Source organism: Paroedura picta, chromosome 14 (assembly GCF_049243985.1).
Source record: "Paroedura picta isolate Pp20150507F chromosome 14, Ppicta_v3.0, whole genome shotgun sequence".
NCBI lineage: Eukaryota > Metazoa > Chordata > Lepidosauria > Squamata > Gekkonidae > Paroedura > Paroedura picta.
Window position 1 is genome coordinate 24758729 of NC_135382.1, and position 12221 is coordinate 24770949.

The following is a 12221-nucleotide window of genomic DNA, read 5'->3' on the forward strand; positions in this document are numbered from 1 at the left end:
CGGGAACCTAAAAAAACAGAAGTGAGCCTGGAAGAGGAAAGAGGGCAGCCCTGAGGTCATCGTGAAGTTCTTTGTGGGGGCTTGGCGAGTCTCCGTCCCCAGGGATCTATGCTTCCACCATTTCCTTGGAAGGAAAGGCAGGCAAGAGGTGCTAGTTAAAAGTGGTCACTTTTTTTTCTTTCACAGAGAGCGAGCTGTGCAAAATGAAGTTTTGTTACTAGGGCTGCCACCTCCAGGTTAGGAAATACCTGGAGACTTGTGCCATAGAGCAGGGGTAGTCAACCTGTGGTCCTCCAGATGTCCATGGAGTACAATTCCCATGAGCCCCTGCCAGCATGCTGTAGCAACATATTAGCTGGATTTAGTGTGATTACGGAGCTACCAGAGTTTTAATTATTGGCTGCATAAGGATCGGTGCTCTTATGATTCTTGTTCCACTGTCTGAGGAAGTGTGCATGGCACACGAACGCTCACACCTTGAATAAAACTTTGTTGGTCTTCAAGGTGCCACTGGACTCAATTTATGTCCTGCCAATTCAGACGAACACAGCCAGCTACCCACCTGAATCTATACCAAGAATGCTTTGGCTGGGAGAATGAAGGTATCAAAATGACTTAAATTATAATCCTAAAAATACTTGCATGGGAGTAGGATCCATCAAGTCTACTTGAGCTAGACCTATTTTAGGAATGCACTACAAACCTCTAGCACTCTCTCCTCATTGGAAAAAATTGCCTTTGAAACTTGGAAGTAGGAAATGTCAATCAGTAGGAAGACCCCCACCACCATCCCAGAAAGGCTATTGAAAGAGGGGAGTTCCAGAATGGGGGGGGGGGGGGAGAATGGCAATTGGCACATGGGGTAGTGCCTAGGGAGTGCAGAGTTTGGTGAAATGTGGGAGCTCGAGTTGCCAGTTCTAGGTTTGGAAATACCTGGAGGTTTTGGGGGTGGAGCCTGAGGAAAATGGAGTTTGGAGCATAATGCAACAGACTCCAACTCCAAAATGACCATTTTCTCCAGGTGATCTCTGTCACCTGGAGAACAGCTGTAAAAACAGGAAACCTTCAGTCACCACCTGGAGGTTACCAACTCCACCCTCTGAAACTGCTATTTCCTCCAGAGGAACTGTCCTCTGTAGTCTGTAGATCAGCTGTCATTCTAAGAGAGCTCTATGCCCCACATGTAAGGTTGTCAGGTGTCCCCATTGTCCCAGTGAGTTTGGTATTTTCACTGCCTGACTGAGAAATTTCAAAGCCTAGTGTTTTTTTCAGTGTTTTTTTCCTAAACAGTCAATGAAAATGGACTGGTAACCTGCCAAAATGGTTCCCGGGCAAAGAAAAACAGCCCCCTAGCTATAATGGAAGTTTCAAACCCAGGACTAGATCATGCAAACTCATGTTCTCCAGGGGGACTAATCTCTGGAGATCAGCTGTAATTCCAGGAGATTCCCCACCTACCTTTTTGTATAAGCTTAGTGCAGAAACGCTAGAGGGCGTCACCCCAAGGGTCAGACATGACCTGGTGCTTGCACAGGGGATACCTTTACCTTTACCTTTTAGTGCAGAAACAAATGTGGTTCTTCACAAAAGATCTTAGTATAAACTTAGTACAGAAATAAATATGGTTCTTCACAAAACACAATCAAATGCTTCAGTTAAGATGTATTGGAGGGATAGTTGGGATACTAGCATAGCCCCCACCCCCCACCCCCCGGATAAAACACTATCAGCGTATGGGAGACTGGGAGTCATCGACCCTTCCTTTCCCCCTCTAGGGGATAAATAAACTTGAACCAGGAATTTAATCATTCTAGCATCTCTTGGGATAGTTTTGAGAACTTATTGGCTGCCGCATCTTGTGCTTTTACTGTTGTATTGCTGTCTGTGGTTTTAACGGGTATTTTATTGGGGGTTTTAAACAGACTTTGTAACCCACCACGAGCCATATGGCAGGTAAGAAATCTAATAAATAAATAAAATATAAATAAATAACCAGGAAGTGAAGGGAACAGCAGGCAAAGATTTTGGAGGGCCACTAGGTTACATAGATACGGTTCACAGAAAAGGTAGACATGGAGGTGATGGCCCAGGCTAGCTCCTTTGTTGTTTGAGCTTGAGAATCTAAGCAGTTTCTGCTCAGGTTAGGACTTGGCAGGGAGACTGTCAAAGAAGTCTTGAGTCACAAAGCAGAGGTGGGCAATGCAAACCACCTCTGTTCAAATCTTGCCTTGAAAAGGGAAGGGGGGTGAGGTGAACACTGCCAGGAATTTGAGAGTGAACCAAGTTCAGATGAATGCCAGAGCACGTACACAATAGTGTGCCTTCCTGTGTGTATTTATTATTTATCCGAAGAAGTGGGATGCGCCACTTCCTAACGAAGGGCTCACAACAAGGAAAGTTCTGGGCTGCAGAAACTTTATGAATTATTAATCAACATGTCAATTATCAGGAATGTTGTGCAGTTTCATTGATGCAAATTATCTTTTGTATACTGGCTTGTTGATGACTTCTTGCTCTGAAACGTTGACGCCGTTAATCAGACATGTTTGCTGCCACCGACTGTAAAAAGCAAGCAGACTGTGTTTTCAACACTGGGACCACTCGCTCATATTTAGGAGACTTGAGTGTGTTCATGGAAGGTCCACAAGAAAAGTGACGCAAGGAACGTTGCTCTTCCTTCCAGGGCAGATGACCTCATATCGTTGGTGTAGTCTGCAAAGGACTTTTTACTTAGTCCCAGTTCAAATGAATCCCTCCTGTCTACACTGAATTTAATTTGCATTTTGATTTTGGGTGCTTTAAATTTTCCCTCTGCAACATGAATGATTGATTTGTGGTGACCCTACCTTTCCCCCGCGATATCCTGGAGTGGATATAAGCCTCGATATTTAAAAAAAAAAAACGCTATGAGTGAATGTGCAGCACTCTGCGTTTTGCGAATTAACTTGCTGCCTTGTGCCTTCAATGCTGTAGCAAAGAAGTCATCCCTGATTGGCCAGGCCATCAGTTCACGTTTTTCCTGGTTGTCTCTTGGTTCCCCCCTTCCTTTTGCTGTCTCCAATCCTCCCCTACCACCCTCATTCAAGAAAAGAAGAAAGCGGTTCCTGCTGTGCTTGACTCCCCTCCCCCTTCTGAGCTTCCGAGTGCAGAACACTTTCTGTTTCAACTGGGGGGGGGGGGGGTGGATAGAGGAAGACCCAAGTTCAAATCAATCTGAATTCAGCAGGATCCATAATGCAAAAACAAAGTAAGTGCAGAATCAGCCCTTGAAAGGGAACGCCCATACCTGGGCAGGGCTGGCATCATCCATTGCTTCCAATCCTTGCCCCATACTTGCTTCCACTGTACCACCCTTCCCGGCGCTTCCTAGTACAACCAGGGAAAGAGTTGTAGGTCGTGCAGGAAGCTGTGAGCATGGGCAGTGGGAGGTCTTGCAAACAGGCAGGGAAAAGACACAGAGGCCAGTGGAGGGCTTGGGGAAGAGTGGGAGGAAATGAAGATGTGTGCAGGGCCTGGTGATGGTGAGGGGAGGCGGCTCTGGGATCTCTCTGCCTGCGGTTTCCCCAAACCCAAAATTGGCTGTACCTGGGCATAAGCCAGAGTGAACAGGCAGAGGAGCAGGATGTGGTGTTCGTTGGTAGAGTCCTGGTTTGATGGTCATAAAATCCCGGATTTAATCTCTGACATCGCTAGTTAAAAGGACGTTTTGTAGCCTGGAGTAACAATGAAATTCTAAGCAGAGCTACACCCTTCCTTCAATGGACTTAGAAGGGTGTAACTCTGTGGAGAATTGCCCTGTAAACCATGAATACTAGCTATGGCCAGATGGATTGTGCTCAGAGCTACAGCTTCATGGGTCTGTCCCGTCGCAAAAAGAATGTCATTGCACTAAGAAAACGCAAGATGACCATATGAGCAGAGCACCTTTCCTCTTGGGGGATTTGTATTAGGAAATCTAGAAGGGGCATTAATTTTCACAAAATACTGAATGGTAACAAAAAGATAGAGGGTGTTTGGGGGAGGGCCTTACACACACAAGGCTACCACCTGCCATCAGCCATGAAGACATTTAGGAGAAGCACAAGGAAGTAATTCTGAATGTGTATTATTCATGGAAGTCACTACCACAAGACGTTGTGATGACTTTGGATGGATAAATTTGTATCGACAACGTCTATCGATAACTATTAATCATAAGTAGTCAATGGAATCTCCATCTTCAGAGGCCAAAATAGCACTTGACCTCCTGAAGACATCTGCCTGGATACCATTGGAAACAAAATGGTAGCACTTTAGCCCTGTCTCAGGAGTGGTGGAAAGTACCATCAAATTGCAGCTGACTTATGGAGACCCTATAGCAGCCTTTTTCAACCTTTTGACCATGGAGGAACTCCTGAAATACTTATCAGCATCCAAGGATGGGGCACAGAAGTAGCATGCAGGAGCCAGTCAATCAACCAATTGATCATTTACTGTTTCCATTGTGGCCTGTAAAGTGGGTTTCATTGAAGTCTAGTGATGTCACTGGCCATCCAAACTTCTGGGAAAGGCTGCAGAACCCCAAGGAGCTCTTGGTGTAGGATTTTCAAGGCAAGAAACAAACAAAGGTGGTTGGCCCTGACTGCTTTGGTCTCTCATCCAAATTCTCACCAGGGCTGACCCTGCTTAGCTTCTTAAGATTGAACAAGAACCCACTAGCCTGGCCCATTGGGATCAGGGCCCCAGCTCTCCAGCCTTCACTTTTTCTACTCTTTCTTCAAGGGTAAGAATAGCAGCTCGTGACAGGACTTGAGAGAGCCATCTAAATTGCCTAGAGTAGTTTCCAGGCCTAAAATGGATCTTTCTCTGGGTGGCTGTGGTAAAAGATTATATAACAGAGAGCACTTGGGGGCTTCAGACGCTGTCCACCTGAGTAAAAAGGAGGAATTGGATTTCTGAAGGGCCTTTATTTCCCCCCACGTGGATTAGATTATGAGACACCATCATCAGACTTTTTCAAAAGCACTTTGAAATCATATATGCCCCTTCACGGTGCTTCAGTGGAATATGTAGTAAGTACCCTTATTACTGAGATGGGACAATGGTTAAGTGGACTTCTCCAAGGGTGACAGAACCCATAATAGCAGAACCTGAGAAAGAATATGAGATAAATAGTTTCCATTAACAGGGGTTTCTGCGGAGCCACTTTTGGTGCCCGAAAAAGCAGCTGGGTTGTTGTTTCTCTGTTCCTCATCCCCAAATCTCCATTCTTTTTCATATTTATTTTCTTATGCATTTATATTGGTTCATTGTTCCTTTCATATGGCATAAGCACTTGTTGTAAAGCATCCTTGGAGGTAAAGCAATATGGAGGCCAAAGTGATGCCCACGGATTATTCAAAGGATGAATTAAATCAAGATGTAACAAGAAATACAGACCGAACCTTATCCGGTTTGTATAGATCTTTTGTTTGGGTGGATTTTAAGAGGCCTTAATTGCAGGGGAAGTTTTATGGCCAAATATTTAGAAGTTGTGTTGATATTATTTGTGGGTCATGATATATTATGTATAGGTAGGGTGTGTACAGAGCCTCTTGTGGCGCAGAGTGGTAAGGCAGCGACATGCTACCTGAAGCTCTGCCCATGAGGCTGGGAGTTCGATCCCAGCAGCCGGCTCAAGGTTGACTCAGCCTTCCATCCTCCTGAGGTTGGTAAAATGAGTACCCAGCTTGCGGGGGGGGGGGGGAGTAAATGGTAATGACTGGGGAAGGCACTGGCAAACCACCCCGTGTTGAGTCTGCCATGAAAACGCTAGAGGGCGTCACCCCAAGGGTCAGACATGACCCGGTGCTTGCACAGGGGATACCTTTACCTTTAGGGTGTGTACATGGGTGAATAATTGGGTTGTCTACAACCTAGAAAAAAATGTCAGGCCCCTTTGAAAAGAGCCTTAATGGGATGTTCTTTCCCATGTTATATTATTGACTATTTAATAAACATCTGCCCAATTCAACACATTTAAGCCTCTGTTAAGGGGACAGGACATTTCTTCTTCGGGGTGTTAGCAATTTTACTAGCCCCTTCTGCATAAAGTCTACATATATCTGATATATGAATGATACCAATATGACTGCTACTCGTTTTGCTGTTATGGTACAGTTCTTAAAGTGCTGGAATTCAAAACAGGATGACCCAGGATCGATTTCCCACTCACCTGATTCTGTGAAGGTTCAAGAGGGTGGCAGGTTACAGTGGATAAGCAATAGGGTTGTGAGTGTCCTGCATTGTATGGGGGGTTGGGCTAGATCAGGGGTAGTCAACCTGTGGTCCTCCAGATGTCCATGGACTACAATTCCCATGAACCCCTGCCAGCATTTGCTGGCAGGGGCTCATGGGAATTGTAGTCCATGGACATCTGGAGGACCACAGGTTGACTACCCCTGGGCTAGATGACCCAGGAGGTCCCTTCCAACTCTGTTATTCTATGATTCTAACTCTGAATTCACTGGTTGATTTTTAGCTTGTTACTTCCTCTACTAAATCTGTGCAGGGTGAATGTGAAGATAAAATTCAGGAAGGGAGAACTCTGAGCTGTTCAGGGTGATGGCTGGAAAAAGTGTACCAGGGAGAGGAGAGCCTGTTCAGGAATATATCTGGCCCTTTCCTGCCACTGTCAGCTGTCAACTGTTGAGTAAAGAAGCTCTTTGATTTGTGGAAGTATAAGGAAAACTGGCACAGATTCACTCTCAGAAAACCCAGGGAAACTGCAAGCACAGAGCAAACTGAGTGCTGAAGGAAGGAAAATCAATGCAGAACAAAAAAAGAAAACCCGCCAGACATGTACAGGCAAAGTGAGGTGAAACACTTGGGCATAATAAGCTTCCGTCAGTAAAAACCTCCCCATATTCTTAGAGTTCCGCACCAAGGCTGCAGGGGGAGCAGGATAACTGAAAAGCAGTATGCATTTTTAAAAATGTTATACAATTAAGTCTTTTTAATACGTTCAACAATTTCCAAATTACTTGATTACCTATTTTGAGGTTCAGGATTGATTAAAACCCTAGAAAAGTAGGGGGAAAGATTTTCCAAATAAGAGAAAAAGTATCAAAGGGGAATAAAACAAAAGCAGAAAGACTAAAACCCTACACTAGCATATCTGGCCACCTGGCCGGCCTATTGAGTTGAAATAGCCCAATTCAGGCCCTTCTGATTTGCATCATCTCCGGCCTCAGGCAGAGGCTTTTCCCAGTATCAGTTGCTACCTGAAGATGCAACCTGCAGGCAGAACATGGGTTCCATCACAAACATATGAGTTTCTTCCATTATATGGGGAAGGGCACCAGCTATGCATTTCCCTTTATGAGGTCAAAAGAGCTAGAAATTAATTGCTATTAAAACATCTTTAATACGGGCCTGAAGAACTGGATCCCTCAAGACCAAGGACAGCACTACATCTGGAGGCCAGGGCCCATTCCGCACACATAGGATAATGCACTTTCAATGTTCATTGGCAGCTGGATTTTCCTGTGCAGAACAGGAAAATCTACTTCTAAAGTGCATTGAAAGTGCATTCATTATCTATCGTGTGCAGAATAGGCCCAGGTTTGGTTTTCTGATGAGTCACCAGTAAGCAGAGCAGCATACTGGCCACGCAAACTAATTGAATCAGCCAGATTTCCTATGTAGCTCAGGATTAATTTAGAAAACCCTTCACCTGTTCTGGGGTTCCTCCAACCAAGGCTTGACTGAGACCCAATCCTCCAAAGCACAATTCGGAATAAACAACCCGTGTTTAACAACCTAAGGAACATTTTGATTGACCTCGGGGAGGGTACTTCCAAACCAACCTTGTTGTACTAGAAATGTATCACATGACTTTGTCGAGGAGTGACCAACTATTACATCTAAACAAATTATGAAATGAGATCACAAAAGCTCAGGATTACCTGGCCATTTACATGGGCAGCCATGTTTGTCTGTAGCAGTAAAAAAAGAACAGGTGTTGTGAGTTTCTGCAGAGGTGTGGACTAGATGACCCTGGAAAGCAGATGACCCTGGAGATCCCTTCCAACTCTACGATCCTACGATTCTTTCCAGTAGCACCTTAAAGACTAAAAAAATAACGAGGCTGGGTGTGAGCTTTGGGAGCAGATCCTCATGAATGCTCATCCCCTGCCATGATATTTGTTTCGGTCTCTAATGTGTTCCCCGGCTCCTGCCCTTTTCTACTGGTGTCAGCCCAATTATGTTGATGAGTCAACATCTTATACAAGTAGTCATGGCACCACCTCTTTAGAGCTAAGCCTTATTTAGGTCTTTCTGTCCGACTATATTGATATTTCCTAGCACCATGTTTTATTTACCAAAGGATCTGTGATATTACTTTTTGCAAGGAACCGGTTTAGCTTTTGCATTTGGTAAATATTGTCCCAGCCATTAAACTGCCGTTAATCTGACAAAGGACTTGACTGCAGTTGCTTAACCTGAGCTGACCTAGTGGTTTTTCAGCAGAGTATATAAATGAGTGGGGTTCTGGTGCTGCTAAAGGCAATCACCCAGATTTGTTTGCTTAAAAGTCTTCGGCACTGGAGTAACATAATGGTTCTACCACAGTAAACTCAGCCAGTAGCCTGAAGCAAGACAAAGTCCCTTTGGTCGTATTTATTGATTTCACGTTTACTCCACTTTTCTCCTACAAACTTCAACTGCAGTTTGGGAAATTCCTGGAGATTTTGGGGTTTGGAGGGCACGGTTTGGGGAGGGATCCAGCCCCCCAAGCAGTCATTTTCTCCATGAGAATTGATCATTTGGAGAAAATTAGTAGGGTTGCCAGCCTTCCAGAATGGAAATCTCCCAGAATTGTTTATTTCAAACATTGATTCCACTTCTCCTAGAGAAAATGGCTGCTCGGGAACACTTTCCAGACATCAACCAGAGGTGATGTCGTCATGTTGTGGAGCTTTTGGGCAAAACTCTATGGTCGCATTAGCTTCTAACCACAGAGTTTTGCCCAGAAACCAGAGTGTCTCCCCCGACAGTCCCAATGTGCCAACATCACTTCCAGGTAACATTGTGTTAATTTGCAGCGCTCTTCTAGTTTGAGAGGAGTATGGGGGAAGTTTGAAAGGCCGGGTGAGTCTACGAGACCTAGCAACCCTAGACTGGCTCAAGGGCACCCTTTAGCTTCCGTGACAGATTCAGACTTGCAGTTCCCAGATCCTAGTCCGACACTGTAGCCACTAGACTACACTGGCTTGCTGTCCTTTGTCGCCATTTTGCATGAGAAGCAGACCAGTGTGAGTGCAAAATCTCATGGATCTGTGAGGTTTCCTCAGATAGCCTCACGCTGAAATTCTACCTCATGTAGAATATGCGAGATAATAACACCAGCCTGCCCTACAGGGCTGTTGTAAGGATCATTGTGCCATGAGAAATGCAGAGTTACCAATTTCAAGGTAAACCTTGGAGTTCCCTTGGAATTACACCTGCTCTCCAGACTATAGAGATTCGTTCACGTAGAACAGGGGTAGTCAAACTGCGGCCCTCCAGATGTCCATGGACTACAATTCCCATGAGCCCCTGCCAGCATTTGCAGTTTGACTACCCCTGACGTAGAAGAAGTGGCAGCATCTGAATGGAGGCCATGCCGTTTAGGAGAAGCAGAAGCCCTCGTGTAACTTCACATCCCCACTAAGATCCTCCCTGCCTAATAAACTCTGCCTTTCTCAAACATCACCCCAAGATCTCCAGAAACACTAGAGTTGGTTGCCATACCTTTGTAAATACCCTTTCAAGCCAGGGACACAAAGGCTGCTAAACAAAGGCAGTTGCTGCAGTGTATATTGAAGGGCTGATTACATATTGTGTAGGATAATTATGTTAGTTGAGAATATCCTTCAAGCCCGTGGTAAATTCACAAAGGGCAGAGTGTTCAAGAGTAACTGAAGGCAGTGTTCAGCAGTAGAGATGCAGTGTACATTCTTATGATTACAACATTCGGTGTGCATGATTATGATTACTGTTATTGTTACGATTATTTGTCCTACCGCTCCACTGAGCAGATTCGGAAGCCGTTCTGCAGCCTAAGGAGCTTTCTTCTGACTTGGGCTCTCAGAACATCTGGCTCTCCCCTGCTCCATTTGATCCTTAAAACAACATTCCTGTGAGGTAGGCTGTTGAGTCTGAGCGAGAGTGAGTGGCCCAAGGTCTCCGAACTAGCTTTTGCAGCATAGTTAAGGGTCTAGCACAACATTGGGGTTAGGGAACACAGAGTGGAGGACATGCATACACGCCTCAGACTGTCTTCAGTTCTCCCACTCTGAAACGGACGCCTTGTATAGCAATTGACTCCAAACTGGAAATCTGGCCTGATCCAATTTGGGTGGCTGGCAACCTTGGATGGGTGTGTGTGTGTCTATGTGTGTGTGTGTGTACATGTCCGCATTCATGTGTGTGCTCGTAAAAGCTGTTTGGAAAACAGAGAAGGGCAGAGCACCGAGAAAGCTTTTGAAAACCGCTTAGCTGGGGTTAGCTGCAACATGGTGGGGGACACAGGGCCGTGTTGGTGGGGCACCACAAATCAGACCCTGGAGACACGGCTGCCTGCTGAAGTAGCATTCATTTCCCTCATGCTTTTGTTTGGCCATTATTTTGGATTTGCCGACTGCCGGGAAGACGATAATAGTAAAGAACCGATGACGTTCTAAAACGCCGACAAAGGCGGTTGGTTAATCACTGCAAAATGAGAATTCAGTGTGCGGATCAAGTTGGGCGAAGGAACCGTTCTAATGGCATCGTTATCTACGTTATCTACGAAATAAATTGAAAAAGCACCGAAAACCTTCCTGGGTGTTGTCGCAGTGTTTACCTCGGAATTTACCAACCCTCTCCCAGACCCTCGCCAGAAAGTGCCCTGTCAGGGGCAGAGAAGCAAAACGCACAGCCTGTGCACCCTGCCTTTGTGGCATCTTGCAGGACGTGTCTCCATGGCGATTGTGGCGCAAGGAAGGCCGTTTGCCACCCTACTGGTTCCATCACGCTCCCCAAGCTCACATGCCATTCAGGTCCCTGCCGAATGAAAATCTTGCTTTTAAATATCTGAGGCAAGCCTAGAGATAATGTCGCTGCGGATCACGCTAAACTCTGACCCTTTCAAAACACACCCACAGCCATGCACCAGGATACTTTAGCAGCCCTCTCTGCCAGGAAACAGCTTGATGTTTTGAGCAAAAAAATTGTTGTGATGGCTTTTGAGCCAGTGCAGTGCTTGTCGTCACTGCAAAATTAATTAACACCGCAGGCTTCTTTTGGATGGCAGCCGCCATCCCCTTTGTAAACATTTAAAGTCCGTGAGTATGCGAAATGTTTAGTAGAGAATCTGCGCGCAAAAAAACTTGTTGCCATAAAGACAGCCCCCACCCTCCAATAATCCTTGCTTCTTAGGGAAGCCTGACCCATGTAGGGTTGCCATCCTCCAGGAGATGGCTAGATGGTTATTATAGCAGATCTCCAGGCAACAAAGATCATTTTCCCTGGAGGAAATGGCCACAGTTGGAAGGCGGATTCTATAGGAGTCTCCCCACTGAAGCCCCCTCCCTACCCGCAAAATCTCCAGGTGTTCCCCAACCTAACTGGCAATTGTAGACACATTCTTGGAAGGCTCAGGAGATTTGGGGGAGTGGACTCGGATGCCGGGATGCCTGCTAGTGTGGGCGGTTTGTTTGTAGACAAACTGGAGCCTGTCCAGAGGAGGGCAACAAAGCTGGTGAGGGGTTTGGAAACCAAGACGTATGAGGAAAGGTTGGGGGAGCTTGGTCTGTTTAGCCTGGAGAGGAGACGACTGAGAGGGGATCTGTGACAATTGCTGTTGAGTCTATGTGCAGTTTTTATCCATCTGCTAAACTTCCCAGCCTTTTTGCAACACTCCAAGATCAAAGGGGTCTTGACAGCCTAACAACATGCAGGAAAGAGGTGCTTTTGTCGCGAATGCACCAGTTTTGCCTTGGATACTTCCAGGTAGATTGTGGGCCTAAAGAGTTCCCTGTGAAGCACTGGACTCAGATTGTGCCTGCTGTTTCCACCTTGCATTAATCAATGCATGAACCACAGGAGGGCTTGGATTAAGATGGCTTGGCCGGGTTTTTGTCCCCGACCTTCCAACAGTGCCACAAAATGAACAATTCAGTCTCATCACAGTTGCCATTCCCTTGCGTTTGTTTTAATTCTTTCAAACCATAACTTTA